A 23,602-nucleotide genomic window follows, 5' to 3' on the forward strand; every position below is an offset into this window, starting at 1 on the left:
AATGTCAGGGCGCGACTGCGCAGGCTGCGCAAGCCCGGCGCACAAGGCACAACCTAAACGTTGCAGCTGCCCACGAAGTGCTGGGCAGCTGTAGGGACTGGGGCCTGGGCACCTCGGGGCCCTTAGGACACTTATGGCAGTCGTTGGAGCCTGTCTGGGCTCTGAATCAATATTGTGCCCCTTGAGCCTCGCAGGCTCTAAATAATATGCCCCTTGAGCCTCGCTGGCTCTGAACAATAATGTGCCCCGTTCACGTTGGAGCGGCCCGCTGCCTTCCGGGGCCGCTCTAATCACCAGGAAATGCCCCCGTCTGTTGGAGCCTCACGGGGCTTGAGAAGAATACTGCCCCCGGGTTGGAGTCCCGTTTGCGGACTCAGAAAGGGGAATCCAAATTTTGCTCACGGGGCGCAGCTGCCCTCTGACAAGTGGGGCAGCTGCGAGAGCCGTCAATGTGCCCCAAAGCAGGCACCAGCTACGGGAGCGCGGGCCCCTCGGGGCTTAGGTACCACAGGCGGGCCCCCTTTCCTTCCTCCCCACTCACCGGCTGAATCGGAGGCTGCGCTGGTGTCTCCGGTGACGGCGGGAGGCTCTCCGCTTCTCTCCTTGGCGCGCTGCTCCGCTGGACCTTGCAGGGCTCTCACCACTCACGGGAGCCCTGCAGGGGAAGCTGCCACACGTCCGCTTCTCTTCTCCGGCGAGGGCACCGGGGCGCAGGGTAGGCTCCTGCCTGCTCCGGGGCCCAACCAAACAGTTGCGAGTCTTCGGAGGGAGGCGGGGTAGGCTCCCGCCCTCCCACTTCCTGTTGTCCCGGAGTCCCGCCCCCGGCCTGCCTGACTTCCTTCGAGCCCGGCCGCGGCGGTGACTTCTCTCGGCAATAAGAGGGGTAGGCTCCCTCGCGATATGAAATATACGGCGGGGTGGGCACCCGCCGTGAAATTAAGACAAACAAGCGGGGTGGGCACCCGCCAATGACCACGGCAATGTTCCTGGCAGGGTGGGCACCTGCCAGGGGACTTCAGAATCTGTTCAGACGGGGCAAACGCCGGGTGGGCACCGGCTTTGAGAAATAAAGCACTCTGAGCGCTAAAAGGCAATTACAAGCGCTTCCAGGCGCTTGAGGGACAAATAAAGCGCTCCCAGCGCTTTGGCAAATTAAAGCGCTCCCAGGTGCTTTGGGGAGCAGGAAAGTACCAAAGTCCAGCAATGTTCTTCCCTGCATGCAGCAGGGCAGGGGTGGGGGGCAAGGCTGGACCCAGAGCCAGCTCACTGGGCCTCCAGGCAGGGAGGTAGTCCAGGTGGCGGTCCTCTGGTCCAGCAGCAGCAGCCCCCCTCAGGTAAGATCCTGGCAGAGAACAGTTTCTGTGGGGACACAGCCCCTTTTTTATACAGGCAAACCCTTTGTTCTGGGTTCAGGGTGAGGGGGAAAACCTGTCGCAGCTGGTTGGGGAGCACCCTTGATGTGCTCAGCCCCTCACTCTATTCACTGGAAGGGCTAGGGTCGTCAGTCGCACCACAGGGGGCGGGGCCAGCATTGTGTTTGGAAAACCCTGTCCTATTCAGGACCCAGGTGGACTCCTCCCACCCATCTAGCTGCTGATCTCCTCATTCACCACTGGGTGACTCATCCTGACACTGGGGAATCCCTAGCCCGTCACATGACATGACCAGCCAATCACGCGACAGACACACTGCACACAGAAGTGCCCACTTCTAGAAGTGGCACTTCCACACTAGGTACATACACGCCGCACACATCATCGCGCAGCATTCACTCCCACGAGTCCGCACATACCAAACTCGGGCCTGCACACCCCACGCATCAGGAACTACTAGGGACACATACATTCCCCATGCATTCCTATGGGAGGGCAGGCCTATCTCACCACATGCACTCAGAGCACGCACGCACTTTACCCTGGGACACAGGGAAAGTGCGCAGGAAACCAAAAAATCACCACACCAAGTCATCAGTAAAAAGAAAAAAAGTTCAGGGGTGAACCTGCCAGAAGGGCCAAGTCCAACACAACCCCCTTCCAGCCAAAACGCAGGGCAGCCCAATCACCACCGTGATGGACTTCCCTGCTTGGGGCGATAGAACACGGACGCGGGCCCGCAACTGCAGGGACACCCTCCGGTTCTACGCCACGGTGAACCCATGGAATTCTTTCTAACACCACTGTCTGGACCAACTGGGCTACCCCACTGGTACTCCCAAGCTGTCCACGGCCAAGACCAGGCCCTAGGCCACCCAGGTGCCACTGGTCTTTGCCTAACCACAGAGTGGGGGGTAGTAACCCCTGGCACATAGCGGCCATTCTCCACTCTTCCTCTCTGAAAGACAGGACTAGACTGGCACTGGTTCTCCAGCCTAGGGTCTACACCCTCAGGCGGACCAGGAGTCTCAGGGAAGGCTCTCCTCCCCCTACCTCTTCTCCTAGGGTTCCTCCTCCTCTGGCGAGGGGTACACCTAGATCGCCATTCCAACCCAGGGTTTAACCCCTCAGGTTGTACCGGGGGCATAGGTGGGCTCTCCCACCCTCTGCACCCCCTTCCAGAACCCTGCTCCCTACCAACTGGGGCGGTACCTCTGGAAGAAGAACTGGTCGGGACGCTGATTACAGACGTCCCACCCTTCAGGTCAGGCTGATCCCGAACCTGGCCTTCCAACCTCCGGCCTAGAACCTTTGGTGGAATAATTGCCTGGCACTCCAGGACTTCTGGGGATCTCCACTCCATCCCCCTGAGGCTATCAAATGACACGTATGTCGAGCGACTGTCTGTCTGGCGCTGATCTCCCGTCCCCTGTCCACCTGACAGTGCGCGGAGATCCCCCAGAACAGAAGTGGTGTCACCCTGGTCACTACACGGGAACCTAGCCCAACTGGGAAGTCCCTGACCCACCGGCTCTTCCACTGGGGAACTCATCCCCCAATCACTCACGCTGGACTCCTGTACCCTCCCTACCGGAGCGGTACCGCCAGACTCCAGAACCACAGGAGCCCTGGTTACAGGTGCCCCAGGTCCTCCACTCACTAAGAGATCTTCCTCAAGTGGACTAACAGGACAGCCTAGGTCCCCAACTTGGTGTTCCCTCATGAAACCATCCAAGTCCTGAGGCAGGGTTTCGGGCGTCTGGGGACCCTCGGTCACCCCCTCACTCCTGCTCCACTGAGCCAGGCAGCGAGCCCCTACACCCTCCTCGCTAACCTGGGACCTAGCTGGGCTACACTGAGCCTCCTCCACCACGCTGGGCTGGAGGATCTCTGACCCACTATTGTTGGAATCACTCACTAATGACACTAGAGAACCTCTGGCCCTTTCCCAGCGGTCTGCTTCCTCTGCAAGTTCAAATGGACAAAAAGAGTTATACCTCAACAGGTGTTGGCGCAACCCTGGAGAACAACTACTGAGCATCTGCTCCTTGATAATCATATTTAGTACTCCATCCAAATCCTGCTCCGGGTTAAACACCAACCAGTCCACCAGGGCATCATGACATTCCTCCACAGCCTCCTCCCAAGACTGGTGAGACAGCTTCTTACTGCCCCTGAACTTCAACCTACATTCCTCCTCTCGGGAACAAGGTACCACACTCGGGGAACTGGGACTGGGACTCTCTATACTGCACTTTATATCGCTGCCACCACTGGACTCCACCCTCACTGGGGAATCCAGAAAACTACCACTGTGCTCAGGGGACAGGGAAAGGGATGAGGCGCTATCTCCTACACTGGACCCAGCAAGGGACTCCCTACCCACGGGGTCCTCACTCTCTACTGGTGTCCAAGTACTGTCATCTTCTGAATCTTCAGGGTTCCCCACAGACCCACCACCCTCCAGGTGCGAGGCCCGGGCCCTGTCTTCCTCACTGCGCTCACGTTTCCATTCATCTGCTTGCCATCCAATCATGTAGTTCCTCAATTCGTACACAGTGTCTGACTCTCTCACCCCTATGTTTCTCTCTCTACAGATCCTTTCCAACTCCTGCATACTGTAATAAACTAGATCACTTAGATCAAAAGCAGGCTCCATTCTGGCAGACGTTCTAGAGAAAAGATCACACGGGGAACCTAGGGGTCTGAGTTTAACAGGAGTACACAATTCACAAAAAAGGATTCAGCAAGCTCTCTATCCCAGAGAACTCACCCTCACTTGCCTAGTGCCACACACCATTCATCCACACACAACCCTCCCCTCGGACTGGTAAGGTAGTTTCGACCACCCCTGATTCCTCAACCTGACCACCACGTGACACAGGTACCAACTCTGGGCGCAGGGCGGGGGACAAATGTACAAGACACTAATACGCTGCCACCACTGGATCCCACCCTCTGGTGAATCCAGAAAACACAATGCACTAAGGGGGATGATCTACCCTCCCGAGCTAGGGACACCTAACTCACAGTGCACAAAAACACATTTCCAAAGAAATGATAATTAAAAACAAACTTAGAACAATAATCCCTATACCATGTGATTTATCTAAATGCAGAGTTTTGTAGTGTGGCCAGTTGCCGCTGCGGTACAGCGCAAACGCAAGTCCAAATCCCACCGCTGATCACCAATGTTAGAAATGGGATTTCTGGTTGGCTAAGGCTTGCGCCAAAGTCAGGCAGAAACCACCACTCTAGTCAGGGCAAGGAAGTTACACGCCAAAGATAACCCCTGCTCACCCCCTTGGTAGCTTGGCACGAGCAGACAGGCTTATCCCTGAGGCGATGTGTAAAGCGTTTGCGCACGCACCCAGCAACAACACCCAAGGCCCACCACAAAGGAAACTCCACACAAGGTATTATATAAAAATAACCTTTGTATTATACACAACACATTAGATAAAAACACACACTTTACAATGTGCCAACAGGCACGGGCAGAATTTACAAGGGATTATATATACAGGGGACAGGGCCACATGGACCACTGTCAGGAATTAGCACTCTTTAGAAATAGCACTTAGAACGTAGGAATAATATTTTAGAACATAGCACATACAATCACTGTAGCACTAAAAATAGAACATATAGCACACAACCAGTAACTACTGGTAACCAGAAAGTACCACCTACGCAACCCTAACCACCTTTAGGAATATCACGCAGGGAACTAGGACCTTACTAGTACCACCTGTACTAAGGAGAAAACAACCACCTAAGTATCACTCTACCTGTAGGGGTCTAAGCACATAAACACAGGATGCATAAAATACATTTAGAGGTGTAAAGCACATGACGCATAAACACATTCAGAGGTGCAGGAAAGGAAACGGGAACACACTAGTATAATTACTACTAGTAAAACAATCTCCAATGCATAAACACAGTTTAGGAAGGAGAATATCATAAAGACATTGCGCAGGCGCAAAAGTACATATATAAAAATCACCAAGCGCCCTAGGAGAGGGCACAACACCAGATAACTGTCCGCAGGCCAACTGGCCTCTCAGGATGCAGAAATACCCAATATACAAGAATGTCAGGGCGCGACTGCGCAGGCTGCGCAAGCCCGGCGCACAAGGCACAACCTAAACGTTGCAGCTGCCCACGAAGTGCTGGGCAGCTGTAGGGACTGGGGCCTGGGCACCTCGGGGCCCTTAGGACACTTATGGCAGTCGTTGGAGCCTGTCTGGGCTCTGAATCAATATTGTGCCCCTTGAGCCTCGCAGGCTCTAAATAATATGCCCCTTGAGCCTCGCTGGCTCTGAACAATAATGTGCCCCGTTCACGTTGGAGCGGCCCGCTGCCTTCCGGGGCCGCTCTAATCACCAGGAAATGCCCCCGTCTGTTGGAGCCTCACGGGGCTTGAGAAGAATACTGCCCCCGGGTTGGAGTCCCGTTTGCGGACTCAGAAAGGGGAATCCAAATTTTGCTCACGGGGCGCAGCTGCCCTCTGACAAGTGGGGCAGCTGCGAGAGCCGTCAATGTGCCCCAAAGCAGGCACCAGCTACGGGAGCGCGGGCCCCTCGGGGCTTAGGTACCACAGGCGGGCCCCCTTTCCTTCCTCCCCACTCACCAGCTGAATCGGAGGCTGCGCTGGTGTCTCCGGTGACGGCGGGAGGCTCTCCGCTTCTCTCCTTGGTGCGCTGCTCCGCTGGACCTTGCAGGGCTCTCACCACTCACGGGAGCCCTGCAGGGGAAGCTGCCACACGTCCGCTTCTCTTCTCCGGCGAGGGCACCGGGGCGCAGGGTAGGCTCCTGCCTGCTCCGGGGCCCAACCAAACAGTCGCGAGTCTTCGGAGGGAGGCGGGGTAGGCTCCCGCCCTCCCACTTCCTGTTGTCCCGGAGTCCCGCCCCCGGCCTGCCTGACTTCCTTCGAGCCCGGCCGCGGCGGTGACTTCTCTCGGCAATAAGAGGGGTAGGCTCCCTCGCGATATGAAATATACGGCGGGGTGGGCACCCGCCGTGAAATTAAGACAAACAAGCGGGGTGGGCACCCGCCAATGACCACGGCAATGTTCCTGGCAGGGTGGGCACCTGCCAGGGGACTTCAGAATCTGTTCAGATGGGGCAAACGCCGGGTGGGCACCGGCTTTGAGAAATAAAGCGCTCTGAGCGCTAAAAGGCAATTACAAGCGCTTCCAGGCGCTTGAGGGACAAATAAAGCGCTCCCAGCGCTTTGGCAAATTAAAGCGCTCCCAGGTGCTTTGGGGAGCAGGAAAGTACCAAAGTCCAGCAATGTTCTTCCCTGCATGCAGCAGGGCAGGGGTGGGGGGCAAGGCTGGACCCAGAGCCAGCTCACTGGGCCTCCAGGCAGGGAGGTAGTCCAGGTGGCGGTCCTCTGGTCCAGCAGCAGCAGCCCCCCTCAGGTAAGATCCTGGCAGAGAACAGTTTCTGTGGGGACACAGCCCCATTTTTATACAGGCAAACCCTTTGTTCTGGGTTCAGGGTGAGGGGGAAAACCTGTCGCAGCTGGTTGGGGAGCACCCTTGATGTGCTCAGCCCCTCACTCTATTCACTGGAAGGGCTAGGGTCGTCAGTCGCACCACAGGGGGCGGGGCCAGCATTGTGTTTGGAAAACCCTGTCCTATTCAGGACCCAGGTGGACTCCTCCCACCCATCTAGCTGCTGATCTCCCCATTCACCACTGGGTGACTCATCCTGACACTGGGGAATCCCTAGCCCGTCACATGACATGACCAGCCAATCACGCGACAGACACACTGCACACAGAAGTGCCCACTTCTAGAAGTGGCACTTCCACACTAGGTACATACACGCCGCACACATCATCGCGCAGCATTCACTCCCACGAGTCCGCACATACCAAACTCGGGCCTGCACACCCCACGCATCAGGAACTACTAGGGACACATACATTCCCCATGCATTCCTATGGGAGGGCAGGCCTATCTCACCACATGCACTCAGAGCACGCACGCACTTTACCCTGGGACACAGGGAAAGTGCGAAGGAAACCAAAAAATCACCACACCAAGTCATCAGTAAAAAGAAAAAAAGTTCAGGGGTGAACCTGCCAGAAGGGCCAAGTCCAACAGATGTGAAGAAGGTTTGTGATGAAATTGAGCTTTGTTACTTTGGACCTGAACATGAGAGTGCAGAAACTGACACATTAATAGAAGAATATGTTGAAGAGAATGTGCAACATAGTACTACAAAAAAATTTGAAGAACAAAGTACAAAGTATAAGGTGATTTCAGGTGAAAGGCCAAATTATTCTTGTATATGTTGTGGGCGAACTCATTATAAAAATCAGACTAGGACTGTTGATCTATATTTATAAAGTGAACGAGAAAATAATGATAAGTGGAAGGATTTTGCAACTTATTTGTTGGTAGAGAATTGTTTTGATTTGGGTTCTGATCAGCGTATTTGTAAATATTGTTATAATAAATTAGATGAGAATAAAATGCCTGCTAGAGCTGTGCATAATAATCTAGAGTTGGCAACTATTCCTCCAGAACTAATAGATTTAAATACCTATGAGTCTATTCTCATTCAATGTGTGCACCCATTTCAGGCTATTGTTCGTATGGAGCCTAAAACAGGTAAATTGCCTCCTTCAGATTTACAGAGAGGATTAAAAGGAAGAGTTGTATATTTACCTCTAGATTTAAAGAAAAATATTGAAACTATTGGTGTAGAGAATGTAGAAAATGAACCACTGGCTATTGTAGTTAATGGCGTTCCTACTAAGAAAATCTGGCAAGAATTAGTGGATGTTAGGAAAGTGCAGAAGGCAACATTGTATCTGATTAAAAACAATGAGTACTATAACAATGTGTATGTGGGAGAAGAAGAAATACTTTCAACAGAAGATACTGAAACATCAAGTGGGCAAATTGAAAAAGTGGACATGTCCAGAAGTGAAGAAATCTATGAACATTACAGTGTACATCCACTTCATTCCAAAGAAGTGATGGGGAATAATATTGAGTTATTCCAAATGAAAAAAGCAAAGGGAACTCCCATGAGTGTCTGGGAAAAAAGCTTGGAAGCTCGTTGTTTTCCGCAGTTGTTCCCAACAGGAGTAGGTGGACGATATGATGAACGACCTGTGCAGATTCCTGCATTTGAATATCGCACAATAAGATTGTATGCAGAAGATCCAAGATTTCAACAATGTATCCCATATTTATTTCATCTTTTTTTGAGAGTGACTTGTCTGGACTTTCATATGCAGTGAATCACATATTGAAAACAGGAGTACATCTTCAAAATGTTTCTGCAAAGGAATTTATTGATAAAGTACATCTGAGAGATGATCTTTTAGAATCTCAACTGATTAATCTGATGGCATGTCAGCCTGGCACTAATGAGTATTGGTACCGTCGTCATGGAGAACTTAAATGTATGCTAAGGAACTTAGGAACTTCTACGTGGTTCCTTAACCTAAGCTGTGCTGAATACGCTTGGGATGATTTACTTGAATTTCTTCGAGAGGCAAATTCGAATATAGAAAATATTGAATACAAGACACCTGGAGAATTGTGCTCTTTGGATCCTGTTAATGTATGCAGGTATTTCAATCATAGATGTGATGCTATGATGTCTTTTATCTGCAATAAAAAGAATCCTCCTGTTGGAGAAGTCGTGGATTTCTTTTGGAGAAAGGAGTATCAAGCTTGAGGTGCTCCTCACATGCATATGCTCATATGGATTAAGGATGCCCCCAAATTCGGAACTGATTCCGATGATACTGGTTTGTCTTTCATTGAAGAATATGCCACATGTGCCATACCCAAAAGCACAGAAGAAAACAACTTAAGGCAACAAGTCTTACGATTCCAAAGCCATCGATGTGGAAAATACTTTCGACGAAAGCACAAGTCAACGGAAAAGTTTTATACCAAATGTCGATTTGGATTTCCACGTCCTATAATATCAAAAGGAAGAGTAAACAGTCAGCAGTGAGACATAACATCACTAGAAAGTCTCCAAAAAATTCCTACAATTTGATAAGATGTGAAGAATCAAGATACATAAATGATTACAATCCGGTTATTCTCTCTATGTGGAATGCTAACATAGATATTCAGTACGTAGCGGATAATTCCATTACTGTCGCTCGGTATGTAACATCCTACATTACAAAATCAGAAAAGATGGAATTGAAAGAAATGTGGGAAGAGATTTTTCACGAGAAGAGTCTAAGTAAGAAATTATACAGTTTCAGTTTGAAGATGTTATCCCATCGAGAAATTGGAGCGTATGAATGCTCAGATCGGTTATCATCTGCAAGTTTATACTCCAAATCTAGAAGAATCATTTGGGTGAGTGTAGGTCTTGATGCAACACAAAATCGAGTACTTAAATCTGTACAAGAAATTGAATATTTAGCATTAAATGAACCAGAAAGTACAGATATTCTGAAAAGAAATATGTTGGACACATATTATCCAAATATAAGTCATCATCTTGAGAACATATGTCTCTATGAACTGCTGCAAAACTACACTTTTAAACAGAATACTACAGAAAACATCAATGATGGAAAATATGCAGTGATTGGTTCCGAAGGATGTTTGGTGAAACAAAGGAAAGGAAATTTAATTAATCACAGGAAACTGAGTTGCGAGTTGTGACACCCCTGATAAAAGGGAATTTTATTATTTAGCAATTTTGCAACTGTTCAAACCGTGGCGTTCAGAATTGGAATTACTTGGAGATTTTCACAGCTATGAAGATTCCTTTAATGCTTGTAAAGATACCATAGAATGTACTGGTTTTGCAAATTATGTGAAAATGTTGAACGATGAAATTGATCAAGAAGCTACTATTGCAGCTGAGATTGCTAGAGACAGTTCTCAAGACAGTCAAAGCTCTGCTCCACTGAGTCAAGATCCATTAGGACAACCAATTGTTGAAAATGAAGCAGCAATCGCCATGAATGAGGTGGAAACAGCAATGCATCAAGCTCAAGAAGATATTATGGACTTAGCCAACTTGGAAGAACAACTAAATGTTGAACAGAAAGAAATTTATCAGCAAGTGAGACAACAGATTGACCATTGATTTCTTCATGAAAAGAAAGAATGCACATGCACCTCATTTCAACCGATACGAATGTATGTGAGTGGACAAGCTAGAACAGGAAAAAGTTTCCTAATTAAAGTAATCACCAGTTATCTACAGAAAACAATGGACTCACATTTGTCTTGTGTTGTAACTGCTCCAACTGGGTTGGCAGCACACAACATTAAAGGAATTACATTGCATTGTTTACTTATGCTACCTGTGGAGCATGAAAACAAATTGAAATATCACAAGCTATCTGGAGAAGCTTGTTATGAAGTTTCCTGAGAGCTAAAGAAAATTAAACTTCTGATTATTGATGAAGTAAGCATGGTCTCAAACTTAATGCTTGCTTTTGTGCATTTAAGAATGCAGCAAATTCTTAAAACAGAGTACGATGTGTTATTTGAAGGAAAACATGTCATAGTTTTTGGAGATCTACTGTAACTTACTCCCGTAAAAGGACAACCAGTATTTAAAACACTTGCGCATGAAGACACCAGAAAGTCCTTGGGAAGTGTTGGAAACGTTAACATTTGGTCATATTTTGAGTACAAATAACTCACTAAAAATATGCGACAGGCAAATGATGCTGAATATGGAAGTATTCTTCAAGATATAAGAATTGGAGTACTGACAGAACATGGCAAACAAGCTTTGCCAAGTTGACTACTTACAAACTTGTTTCCAAATGAAATTATAGTTCCTGAAAAAATATATAAAAAAGTTGCAGAAAATAATTCTATAATCTGCTTAATGCCAACAGTGCGCGAGTGTTCTATTTTCAATGAAGAACTTTTGAAGCTAGAAAATGAAGAAATAATAAAAATGGAAGCCATTGTTTAAATAGAGCATGAAGGAATTACTATTATTTTGACTGCAAAATTGCAAACAAAATTGGATTCTTTAGAAAAATCTATTTCTAAAACTGCAGGTTTAGAAAATAATTTTCATGTATGTGTAAACTGTTGGGTTATTTTGTGGCGTAATTTGGATGTGGAAAAAGGTTTAGTGAATGGAGCAATGCAAAAAATTGTTGATTTTGTAAATTATCAAAAAAAGATGGAATTGAATATTAAAAAATCAAACTTGATCAGATTGAAGAATTGAAACAAATTGCTCGCTTATTTTTTGCTTGTTGAAGATTTGTATGTACGTAGAAAACAGTTTCCTCTTTCTTTGGCATATGCAGTGACTATTCATAAATCTCAAGGATTAAGTGTAGACAGTGCTTTGGTGAACATTGGAAGTACCCTGTTTAAAGAGGGTATGGCATATGTTGCTTTGTCCCGAGTCAGAACTTTATCTGGTTTGTTTTTTATTGATTTTGATGAGTCAAAGATTACTGCAGATGCAAACTGTGTAAAAGAGTATAATAGGTTAAGAAGAGCGTATGCTCCCAATTTAGGGCAATATCCTGTATTTGAAAAGCGTGAGGTAGGTCGAAAAAGAAGATATGAGAATATCTGTAGGGAAGTTATAGAGAAGGAAAAAAATCAAGATAATGTTGAGATTGCAAGCAAAAAGAAAAAGGATACTGTTGAAGAGATTGTTGGTTATCAGTTTGAAAATAGTTCAGGTATCAACTGCTCTGCTAATGTAGTGGTCAATGTTGTTTTTTTTTCTAGAAAGTTTGCAACAGCAAATTATGGAGAATCGGGAAGAAAGATTTTGGGCCTCATGTAGGTAAATATAATTCACCGATTCATAAATACCGAACTTTACCGAATCGGTATTTATGAATCGGTAAGTTATATGTAGGTAATAATTCGGTAATAATTACCGAATCGGTAACATTCGGTATTCAAGAATCGGAATTTACCGAATCGGTACATACCGAGGTGGTATTTACCGAATCGGTAAATTCCGAAGTGGTATTTACCGAATCGGTAAATACCGAATCGGTATTTACCGAATCGGAAAAACTAAAACACATGACTGGATGAAACAGCCAATCCTGTGAAACCACACCCCACCCAACCAGGAAGTGGCCACACCCAGGCAGGTGCACACAATCAACAGACCCTGGAGAGGCTGGGAGTGCAGAGGAGAGGCAGGGAGCCAGTGCCTGATTGTGCAGCTCAAAATCACAATGTCCAGCCAGAGGACACAGAGAGATGGAGGGGAAAGGAGGAGGAAGCAGAAATTCAGCCCCAAGGAACTCCAGGTGCTAGTGGAGGAGGTGGTGAAGCAGCACCAGAAGCTGTTTGGGAGGCAGTCCCTGCAAGTGCCAGAGTCTGAGAAGCGCAATATACGGCTGGGAATCCAGGCGCAGGTCAATGCTGTTGGAGTGACCCCCCAGGGACATTGAGGTACTTAAAAAGCACTGGTACGACCTGAGGATCGTCACAAAGAGGAAGATGGGGGAACTACATAAGGAGGCCAGCCGGACAGGAGGTGGAATTAACAGGGCACCTGCCCTCACCGAACTGGAGGAGCTGGTGGAGGCCACAATAGAGCACGAGAGCGTCGTGGGGCTTGGGGATGCCGACAGCTCTGCCAAAGCCCCCACCCAACAAGGTAAGACGAATGCACAGCAATGTAGCCCCCCCTACCACTATCCCACATCCCCCATTGTTATGTTATGTTATGTTAAATTTATTTCTAGAGCGCACGTACACCCAAAGGTTTCATGGCGCTGAAGCAATGATGTACTAGAGGAGAGGGTTACTGGTAGGCTTGTGTGAATAGAAAAGTTTTAAGAAGGGATCTGAAATGAGGCAGGGATAGTTCAAGTCTAAGATCCGGTGGGAGGGAGTTCCACATCTGTGGTGCCAGAAAAGAAAAAGTAAGTCCACCGTGTTTTTTCCGATTGAAACGAGAAGAAGTAAGAAGGTTAGATTGAGACGAGCGGAGTGTGCGAATGGGAGAATAACGGGGGATTAAGGAAGAAATAAAAGCAAGTGCCTTGCAGGTGAGGGCTTTAAAGATAATACAGCCCAGTTTAAACAGACAGCGTTTGGCAACTGGGAGCCAATGGAGGAGCTTCAGCAGTGGACGAATGTGTTGGGTGTGAAATGAGTATCCCACTCCAGTCCATGTGTTAGTGCAGACAGGCAATGCATTATGGAAGATGTAGTCAGGGAAACCCCAACCATGAACTGAATAGCACAGAACAACAATGCACGGTACACACATTAGCCAAAAGCAGGCAGAGGACAATGTGAGAGTGTTACATACATTTATTGTGATGCTTGCAATGCAGGCCTTCAGGTACACTGAGCTGATGTTGCATTTCTGTCCACAGATGTAACATCGCGCAGGACTGCACATGCTGCAGGAGAGAGGGCACACCGGCAAGACAGGTCAGCTCTGGCCAGCACAAGTTCTGCCCAGGGATCATTGCCACAGCCAGCATCACCACTACCACAGCCAGCATCACCACCACCACAGCCCTCATCACCACTACCACAGCCAGCATAACCTCTACCCCAGCCAGCATCACCACTCATGCTTGAGTCACCGGCCACATCACCGCCTGCATTTGTGAGGTCGAGGAGGCGTGCTGCTGCCAGGTTGCGAGCGTTAGAGACCTCATCTGACGACAGCAGGGGCCCGGAGCCAAACACTATGCCCCAGGATGGGAGCCATGCCACTGTGCACTCCACCTCACAGGGAGAACACACGGGTGCAAGACGGCGCCGCAGGTCGCGGGTGCAGAGTCCACCAGCAGACGTTGACAGCCATGGGGTCTTCTCGGGGCTCGAGGGCAACATGTTGAAGCAACAGCGCCTACAAACAAAGGCAGTTATGTCAGTTCAGCGGCATATGCGGGGACTGAAAACCACTTTTGTCAACATGGACAGGAACATCAGCGCAATGGCGGTGGGGATGAGTGACATGGCAGCGGGCATGCGGGACATGTCCCAGTCCATCAAGCTGTTGTGCAGCAAGTATGACGCAGACACAGCTGCACGGCGCAGGGAACGGCAGAGGAGAGACAGTCATACCAGGGCACTCAACCGGCTGGCAACTGCCACTTCACTACTCTGCCGGCGCTCTGTGTCTATGCAGGAGGGCCTGACACACTGCAGCAGCGACGTTTCTAGGGGGATGGTGCAGGTCACCAGTGCACTGGAGGTGCTATTGACAAGTCAGGCGGCCACAACTGGTGCAGGGGATGCTGTGGAAAGCATCGACACCAGCAGCAGGAGCAGCATAACACCCCCGGTCCCAGATACACGCAGGAGCAGCAGGCGGCATGGGGCTGGCACTAGTGAGGAGGCTCAATCCGTGCCATCCCACACTGTAGCGCGTGGCCGCAAACATTAATGCAGCACCGCATAGCCAAAGACAATTGGGTGACGTAACCCTGGACTTGCTACTTGTAATTACGCAATGTTGCCAGAATGGCATATTCTTGGTGTTGTGGCGTAGTGCCGCATTATAAAACTACGTCATGACATACAACAACTGGCTGTGTCCCCTTACTTACTCAGAAATATTTGTATGTGATCTCTGCCCGTCTCTCTCTCCCATCTGTTGCTGTTGGCACTCCAGCAGCGTTGGCCTCTGGCTGACCTGAATCATCCTCATTGTCCTCAAAATCTGTTAGTTCCACCTCTGTACCTCTCTTCGTGGCAAGGTTGTGCAGCATTGCACAAGTGGCAATGATCTTGCAACAGATGATGGGTGTGTACTGGCGTGCGCCTCCGCTCTTGTGGAGGCAGCGGAACCTGCTTTTCAATAGTCCAAACGTGCGCTCCACCACGTTGTGTGTAGATTTGTGTGCCACGTTATATCGTCTCTCACTCTGGGTTGATGGGTGTAGGTAGGGAGTGAGGATGAATGACCGCACGGCATATGCACTGTCGCCTAGGTGAGTATGAGAGTACCATCAATCACATGCCTCAATACACGATGATTTGCACTTAGTAGAATGGAGCGTCACTGTTACTTACCTAGCAGGTATCCTTCTCCAAATTCTCCGGCAAGCAGTCGTGTGTAGATCCCACTGTTCTGGAAGATGAAGGAGTCATGGGTGCTCCCAGGAAACTTAGCTACGATATCAGTGATTTTGTTCCCTGCATCGCAGATTACCTGCACATTTATGGAGTGGGTGGACTTTCTGTTCCTGTAGATGTGCTCAGTGGCAGCTGGTGGGCAGATTGGAATGTGTGTGCCATCAATACAGCCTATGACATGGGGGAACTGTGCCATGTGATAAAAGTCTGTTTTGGTTTTCTGAAGTTCAGCCTGTGTGATTGGGAAGCTGATGTAGTGGTGCATTCTCTGCATCATGGCATCCAGGAACTTCCTGAAGAAACGGGACAGGCAACTCTGGGATACACCACCCACCGCAGCTATCACCCCCTGGTAACTTCCAGATGCGAGTAGATGTAGGCTGCAGAGCACCTGCACATGTGGTGGTATGGCATGCGCCCTTCTTGTTGGCTGGTCCAGGAGTGGGTGCAGGTCCCTTATCAGGTCCATGATGGTTTGGGGGTGTAGCCTGTACCTTTCATGTATCTCATCCTCAGTCAGTTGGAAGAGTGTGATGCGCTGTCTGTAAATGCGTTCCTCCCGTCTCCAAATCCTCAGTCCTGCTGCCTGTAGACGTAGGCGCCTTGCAATGACATACAGAGCGGCCATGTTGTCCATGCTGTTGCATTTTGGGATTGCTTATATGCACTGTTGATGCTTACCACCTGCTTTCAATCTGTGTTAATTACCGACTCTTAATTACCGAATTTCATGGATTTCTTAATTACCGAATTTACCTACATCTCTTTTCTCATTTTTGCCACTTCTTATTTACCGATTCGGTAAATATGTATTCGGTAAATATGAATCGGTATTTTTGAATTCGGTAATCATGAATCGGTATTTACCGATTCATATTTACAGAATCTGGTTTTTGGCCTCCTACATCTCACTTGACAAAATACCGGTCGGTAACGGGATATTTACCAAATTTCGGCCGTTACCGACCGGTATTTAGCTACCTACATGAGGCCCTTTGTTCCTTGTTGCATTCTGTTAATGAAAAATTGAGAACTGATAAAACTAAAATGCAAAGCGTTTCTGATATTCGTAATCTTTTGGATATATGTTCTGGTTCTACACAATTTACGCAGAATATCCAACAAGATGCTCAGGAATGTCTAATGTATATGCTTACCGTATTGGAAAATGAAGGCATAGAAAACGAAAATCTTTTTGGCCTTCGTTATAAATGGGAACATCAATGTGAAAATTGTATGCTTACATGTAGCACTGACATAGACACTGAAATATTTATATATTTGACATTACCAGACTGTAAATCAGGGTCTTTCAACAAACTAGTTAAAGCAGCAAATCAAAACATGGAGTGTAGCCAATGCAAATCAAAAATGTTATCACCATTATTTATACAAAGATATGGAAAATATATAATTTTAATGATGCAACGTTGTACAGCTGATGGAAGAAAATTGGAAACTTTAATAAAACATTTTGTAGCTAGTCAACCATCAATATCAGGAAGAACTTTTGTAGCAGTGGCAATAATTTTCCATGATGGTCCTTCTACAAAATCTGGACATTACACTGCCTATTTAAAATGTGATTATGGATGGACATATTGTAATGCTGCTCAATTGGTTTTTAAACAACGTTTGCCTCGCGAATTACTAAATTCCTACCTAATATTTTTAAAGCCAAAGTCTTAGGAACATAATTCAGCGTATTAGGATTATGTTAAAATGTCTTAATATGATTACTATTGGACAATTTCAGTTTAAAGGATTTCAGCAATACCATTTGGCCCAGAGGAAAGGTATACATTTTAATTATGGACTTTTTCTTGCACATTCTCACAGCATATATTTTTAAGAAACATAATTTACAGTGTTCAGAAATTATAACAAGAATTCATTATTGAATCATTATTTGAGTACTTTCAGATTCAAGTAAAAAATTTCGCTTAGAAGGAACCATTTTATATGTGTGTGATTTGTATTATATGGTTTGTTATTGATGATGTATGAATAATTGTTCATCGTATTATTTGATTTCTTTCATATTCAAGTAAGAAATTTCTCTTAGAAGAAAGCATTTTGCATATGGGTGATTTGTATTATATGTTATTGAGGATGTAGTTTTTGCGGAATGTTCAAAAATAGTTGGATATATGATAAAATGTTATATATAGTTGTTTTTTTTAAACAATCTAGTTGATTGGTTTTTTTTTGCCCGCTGTTATGTGATGAGTACAATTGAAATCACTGTTTGTAGTGAAATTCAATATATTCTGAGAACAGCAAAAAAGACAAAGAAAATAATTTAAAAAATTATGTTGTCTTGTAAAAAATATATTATTATATATTATAACTGTATTTTTTCTTCTCTTTCACAGATACTAATTCTAAAATTTGAAATTTTCAGAAATTTTAATTATAAAAAACAACTGAAACAAATGTGTAGCATTTTTTTTTGTATTACTGTGAAGGTAAGTTTAACTTAGTATGAATATGCACAATGTGTTGTGTTTGCACACTGGTGAAGAAAGGGGGGATGGATGAAGTAGATATGTGTGGAAAGATGCTCAGTGGGCGTTTTAAGTTACAGGATAAAGTTAACATGAATACTGAGGGGCCAATTCCGATCCTGGAAAAATATTCCCCGTACAAATCGTATCTGAAGTTTTTTCCGACCGAATCGTACAAGTCCCGTACAAACTGGCAAGTACGATTCGTATGGGAAAAAGTCCATACGAATCGCATTGGGAAAATTCCCCCACACGTCCTCGGGTCGGGAAAAGTCTCCGACACGTCCCCGGACATTTTTACGTACAAATGGGAAAACTGAAGTCCGAATGCGCAAGTACGATCCGTCCCATCCGTCCGATTGTAGAACTGTATGGAAAAAAGACCGTCCGGAGCGAACTCCCATAGCAACCATGGAGATGTCCAAACAGGTGCCGGGTACGTGCCAAACACCCCCCCAGCCCCCCCCCCATTTGTACGCGCCGTACCCCAGCCCCCCGTATGTACGGAGCATACCCCCAGCCCCCCGTATGAATGGAGCATACCCCCAGCCCCCCCGTATGTACGGAGCGTACCCCCAGCCCCCCGTATGTACGGAGCGTACCCCCAGCCCCCCGTATGTACGGAGCGTACCCCCAGCCCCCCATATGTACGGAGCGTACCCCCACCCCCGTATGTACGGTGCGGACCCCCAGCGCTGGGGGTCCGCACCGTACATACGGGGGTGGGGGTACGCTCCGTATATACGGGGCTGGGGGTCCGCACCATACATACGGGGGTGGGGGTACGCTCCGTACATATGGGGGGCTGGGGGTACGCTCCGTACATACGGGGCTGGGGGTCCGCACCGTACATACGGGGGTGGGGGTACGCTCCGTACATACGGGGGCTGGGGGTATGCTCCGTACATACGGGGCTGGGGGTCCGCACCGTACATACGGGGGTGGGGGTACGCTCCGTACATACGGGGGGCTGGGGGTACGCTCCGTACATATGGGGCTGGGGGTCCGCACCGTACATACGGGGGTGGGGGTACGCTCCGTACATACGGGGGGCTGGGGGTACGCTCTGTACATACGGGGGGCTGGGGGTACGCTCCGTACATACCGGGGTGGGGGTACGGCGCGTCCATCCGCAGGGGGGCTGGGGGTCCGGCGCGTACTTACGGGGGGGCTAGGGGGGTGATCGGTGCGTACCGGGCCCCCTTTTCCTCACGCTGCGCGGTGTACTTCGCTTTTCCGGCACTTTTTGGGTGCCGTAAAAATATTGCCGTCTGGAGTGCTGTCGGTACGAATCGTACTTGCTGGTACGTAAAAAGCTGCCAAACTCCGTCCGGACGTCTCGTCCGCGGTGTCCCGGATCACATTTGTATGTATTTTTCTGTCGGTCGGTCTTTTTTCCGATTCGTACGGAAATGGTGTTTCCGTACGAATCGTACTTGCACGTTTGTAGGGTTTTTTTCCCGGGTACGAGTCGGACGGAGAAAACGCTCCGACCGACAGTTTGTACCCGGTGTTTCCAGGATCGGAATCGGCCCCTGAGTGTCCCTGGGGCCAACTAACCCACCAAATATGTGCAGAAAGTGCCAAAGACTTACATTGGAGAGAGGTATAAAATGGGACATGGTTTCAGAGCACCTCAGTGCAATGCAGCTGTATGGTGTTCAATAGAGAGACATGGTGGGTTAGTAGGGCCCAGGGACTTTCAGAATTAAAAGACACTAAATTCCTCAACTTAAAACACGTCACAGAATGTGTTTGCAGATGTCACATCAGGCTCCATCCCTTCCCTTCACCACTCTAAAAACATGTCCTATCACTTTGCCAAAACCTAAGTGCTTATAATTTTCTCTTCTTCTCTCTGTGCAGTAATGAAATTACTCTATTTATTAGTCATATAGTTAAGGATTGGCCTAGCCATTAACCCTAGTACAAGTTAATTTCTTTATATACGATGCTAGAAGATCTGCAAGAAGCTACAAAGTATTAATACAGTCTTCAAAATACCAAGTTTATACCTATGTAGTTTTGGAATCTCCCTGTCATAGGATATCATGTGACCTGAAAAAAAAAGATTTGATTGGTTCATAATATTTCCCATTGTACCTATTGAACAACCGCAATCTTTTCAATCATTCTTCTTTGAGCATCTTTGGAGACATAACTCTGTGCTTACCTCCTATCATTCTCGTGCAATTTTTCAAACAACGTAATACCAAAATGTTCTTATTGTAATAGTCTGCCAATACCTAAGCACTTATGGGGCAATTTTAGAAGCATCCTGTGCCAAAAATATGTCACTTTTTGTAACATAGTTATAGCGCAAGACACTCTTTCATATTTACAAAGAGAGGAAAAGACACTCTGTGTACCTTTTCTTCTCTATGTAAATACGAGCTCATCATGCACACCACTTTGCGTTGAAAGGGCGTTCTATAGGTGTTGCTGTGCGTGATTGCACAGAACACTCATAGAACAAGACACATCTCCAGATTTATCATAAATCATAAATCTGGACATGTGTGTGAATGCTGCACCATTCTCCAATTGGTGTAGCAAGGCACAACAAGGAGAATTGTTTTCATTTCTCCTCATTTTTTCTTTTTCAATATATGCTACAATGCTCAGCATACATTGAAGGAGAAAAATGCATTTACTGATTGTTTTTGTGCAGGAAGGTGTGTCTTCCTGCACAAAAACAAACGCCACACGACACAGATATCCTTGCACCATGGTGCAAGGGTGCCTGTGTCACCACATGGCTACAGTTTAAGCAGCAGTGCAGACGGAAGCATAGACTTGCAACATATTTATGTACATATGTTGCATCCCTGTGCTTCAGAAGTACCACAGCACACTGCAGCTAAAGAGCTTACAGTGTGATACTGCAGCACGTCCATAGTTCTGCACTTATGCATCCACCATACACTACTAATGCATTCTTTCAGTCAATTATGCACTACGCATACATTCATCTAAACTTTCACACACTATCATACAAATATAGCTCTTTTTTAACCAGAGAAGTTAGTTCTGAAAATAACTTTTTTTTTCTTTTTTTTGTTTTATATATATTTTTTGATTTTCTGAACAATTTTTTGATTTTTTTTTTTTTTCAAAAGGAACAAAAAGAGAACTGGAGGAACAAAACAATGAACTTCAGGGGAAAAAAAAACTCTAGCACCAATGGTTTTCTTGTAACCTGCAAATTAAATCCACGGACTGCTCTCCATAACAGAGCAATCTGTTGCACTTTATGCAGTGCACCTTCAGGTTGGCAAATTGTGGATGTATGTCCAGATGTTCTGTAGAGGCAGACGTCCTGGAAGTACTGGGTACTGCAGGTGGTGGATTTACACGCATTCTTCTGCACTCCTCGCGCGCCAGGTTGACAGGGTGCAGAGTTTTTAGATGCTTCTTCATAGTTGCGGTCCCGCAAGAGTACTTTTTGGTGGGATCTCCACGTGACAGGACCCTTTTGCAGATTTTGCACGTCACTTTGGTGGCATTTGTTTTATTTTGTCCTTCTGGAAACGTAATACATTTCCAAACGATTGATGTTTACCTCTCAGGGCGTGGAGGTTCAGCCACAAATCCATCCTCTGATGAATGATCAGATTCAGATGATGGCTGCTGTCCTGAAGCCATTGTTTTGCAGTGGAAATCAAAACTAAGTTTGCACTTAGCAATAAAAAGGTTCTTCAAAGTTCAGAGATGCTCCTCCAAAGAAGGTCTAAGAAGAATGATTGAAATGGGTGGGGTCCTTCAATAGTTAGAATAGGAAGTCTAATGAACCAATCAAATCTCTTTTTTTCAGGTCACATGGGGTCCACGCACCCTGCGCATAGGCAGCACGCACCCAGCGCAACTTCGCGAAATCGCATTAAAAACAAATATAGGTTTATTAAAAGTAAAAATATATTATTTTTATGATTAGCTCAGATTATGTCTTGACTTAATATTTATATTAAATACATATATATATCTTTTTTGCCACTATAAAATTTCGCGGGACTCGCGCATCCACCGCGTCAAACACGTATACGACGTGACGCGGAAGCGTTCGAGAGTCACGTAACGTAAAACGTATGCGTCGCGTATGCGCCTGAAGTCACGTACGGGTCGCTTAGCAATCACGCAGGAAAATACGCACCCATCGCATACCCTACGCGGATCCTTCACAACAATCGTGGCGGCTAGGTTCCGCGCAGTGCTCGACAACGTTAAGCATTGGGTGCGCGACTTCAAAAAAAATTTGAAAAAAAGCAATAAAAAAAATATTATAAATATATTTCAAAAAATATCAAATAAAAAAAAAATTGTATTTCAATATTTTTAAAAACATTTTTTTAATTTACATAAAAAATATGTAATGTAATTAAAAAAATATGTAAAAATAAGAAGTTAAAAAAATGTAGAAAAACAGTATCAAAAACTAAATATAACAATTAATATATTTAAAAATTATGATTTAAAAAACCTTTGAAATTCAGTGAAAAAACTATAGGTTAGATATATGTTATAGTTACGAATTAGCTTTTAAAAAACCTTTGAAATTCACTGAAAAAACCATAGGTTTCAGGGCCGTTATAGTTAGGAATTAGCATTTAAAAAAACCTTTGAAATTCACTGAAAAAACCATAGGTTTCAGGGGCGTTATAGTTAGGAATTAGCATTTAAAAAACCTTAGAAATTCACTGAAAAAAACATAGGTTTTAGGGGTGTTATAGTTAGCTGGACATTTCACTCGTACAAAACCATAGAAATTCCTCCGTTATAGTTAGTTCTGCTAACTATAACACGCACGCCCGCAATCCACTGCTGATGATGTTACATATTACATCATTCATGACATGGTTAGTGACATCACTGATGACATCACTGATGACATCTCAAATGACATCACTGATGACATCATCCACGTGACAATCAGATACACCTTATCATACACTAGTTTAACCTTTCATCACTCACTGTAAAATACAGAGCACCATATTTGAATCCATTGAGACACCAATACAAATTTCTAAAAACCCACTCAGTGATTCGTAGATCTACACACACATCTAATCACCTACCTATAGATTCACTCATACATGCTGTCAACGATCAATGGAACACTATCAAATATACTTTTACACCTATATCGACATTACACACCAGCACACATCCTATTCATTTATATAGTCATCCTACTCACTTATGCAAACAATGGATCAAACTTACATTTATTCAGCTACACACTTATGCAAACACCACTTCATTTATTCATATAGATAGTAACTCATACGTAGTGTGTTATAAAATCACTATAACAAGTATACAGGTATTCATACAGTCACTCATACAATCACTGAGTCTTATGTATACTTATTTAAATACAACTCACATACACTGCCTTTTATTTTTCTAGTTTGTTGGATATGTACTATTGAGAGATATATTTGCTCATCACCACACCCATAAAGATATTCACTCACCCAAACAACTGTTATAACATGTAGTCTTTACCTGATATACCTACTGAATCAACTATTCACACATCCTTGGGCAGTCAAACACACATTCACTCTCCCATAAAAATACTCAGTTAACTAATCAATAACTAATATAGACTTTCACATAGCTAGTAACCAACTGATGCAGCAGTTTACACAACAACTGA

The sequence above is a fragment of the Triturus cristatus genome, chromosome 1_2 (genome assembly GCF_964204655.1).
Source record: "Triturus cristatus chromosome 1_2, aTriCri1.1, whole genome shotgun sequence".
NCBI classification, from domain to species: Eukaryota; Metazoa; Chordata; class Amphibia; order Caudata; family Salamandridae; genus Triturus; species Triturus cristatus.